This window comes from Sinocyclocheilus grahami, unplaced genomic scaffold, assembly GCF_001515645.1.
Source record: "Sinocyclocheilus grahami isolate Dianchi unplaced genomic scaffold, SAMN03320097.WGS_v1.1 scaffold772.1, whole genome shotgun sequence".
Classification (NCBI taxonomy): Eukaryota; Metazoa; Chordata; class Actinopteri; order Cypriniformes; family Cyprinidae; genus Sinocyclocheilus; species Sinocyclocheilus grahami.
The window spans coordinates 402,555-404,544 of record NW_015505951.1 but is presented as its reverse complement, the minus strand read 5'-3'; positions in this window follow the sequence as shown (position 1 = coordinate 404,544).

Here is a 1,990-nt window from a genome sequence, read left to right as displayed (position 1 = left end):
CATAGTTGAGGTATACCTATGATGAAAATTACAGGCCTCTCTCATCTTTTTAAGTGGGAGAACTTGCACAATTGGTGGCTGACTAAATACTTTTTTGCCCCACTGTATATACTTAAAGGGATAGTTCACCCAAAAATGAAAATGTTATGTTTATCTGATTACCCCCAGGGCATCCAAGATGTAGGTGACTTTGTTTCTTCAGTAGAACACAAATTATGATTTTTAACTCCAGCCGTTGCAGTCTATCAGTCGTATAATGCATGGCAATGGTAACAAAATCTATGAGAGTAAAAAAAACATGCACAGATAAATCCAAATTAAACCCTGCGGCTCGTGATGACACATTGATGTCCTAAGACACGAAACGATCATTTTGTGCGAGAAACTGAACAGTATTTATTTACAATGACTGTGCACTGTGTAAACAATGAGTGACGTATACGCGCGAGAGATCACTTCCGGCACTTGCGTAAACTACGCCAGAGCGCGTACACACCTTACTCTCATAGATTTTGTTACTATTGCCATGCATTATACAACTGATAGACTGCAACGACTGGAGTTAAAAATCTCTGTTTGTGTTCTATTGAAGAAACAAAGTCACCTACATCTTGGATGCCCTGGGGGTAAGCAGATAAACATCAAATTTTCATTTTTGGGTGAACTATCCCTTTAATGTTGAGTCCTCAGAAGGACTGGTCTGGGAAAGACACATACTCACTAGGAGTCCACTTGTGATTGGATCACTGAAAATGCATTTTAAACCAGTTGGGAACAGGGCTTAATAGGTTAAAAGTCCATACTTATGCAAAACCTATGCCATAGGTTCTCTTGTGTGTGTAAATGAACATGGTGCACCAATCTGAGATTGTAATAGAAAACCGATTAAAATTTTTTGACTGTTTCTTAATTTAATAAGATGACTCATATGGACTACTTTTATAGCACATAGTCTTTTTTTTTCAAGCTTGACAGCCTGCTGTTGAAAACTGACATTTTATAGAAAATGAGTTGAATGAACTTTAAAAAACACACGGAATAAATTCAAGACCTAAACAGTTTTAGAAAATGCAATGCAAAGTAAATATCTCTGCTTCTAATGTGTCAATGTCCTTTACTGTTATATCAATGTTTGAGCTACTTAAAAAAAGAAACAAATATTAGAACTGCACATACAACAATATTACTTCCATGTTCATTTAACATTACACTCTAAAAATGCTGGGTTAAATACAACCCAGTGCTGGGTTTTACATTAAATACAACCCAGTGCTGGGTAAAATAGGGACAAACCCAGCAATTGGGTTGTTTTGACCCAGCGGTTGGGTTACTACCCAGAAGGTTGGGTTAAACATTTAAACATTTAACCCAACCGCTGGGTCAAAACAACCCAATTGCTGGGTTTGTCCCTATTTTACCCAGCACTGGGTTGTATTTAACCCAGCATTTTTTAGAGTGTACTAACACAAGACGGCGTCGTAAAATTGCTATGTTGATGGAGCACATTTGTAAAATAAATAAAACAAAAATAAACCACGTTAAAATGTCTTCTATCGATTTATGCACCTAAAATCACTGAAAAATACTCACCTCGTTTACTTCCAGTGTTGCCAACTAATTTTCAGGGGAAGTTGCTAAAGGAAGGTCAATTTGTTGCTAAAAGTTGCTAAATGATGTTGTGACGTCATTACGTAATCACGACGCAAAATTGTGTCACTACATCAAATCTCAGCAAAAAGATATTTGTTTATGTTAATTTAAATTTGTTCGTAAAATACTATAAATGCATAATATAATGTTAAAATATAAATAACTATTTTTATATACAACACTGAACACTTTTGAACGATTTAATTTTTGAACGATTACAAGTTTTTTTATTAGCTAGTAAACTAGTAAAACTACACATTCTGAACAATTATAGTTTTAAGCTGTGTATTAGTAATCAGTATGCTACACTCTAAGAAAATAAATCACAGGTTTTTACCTG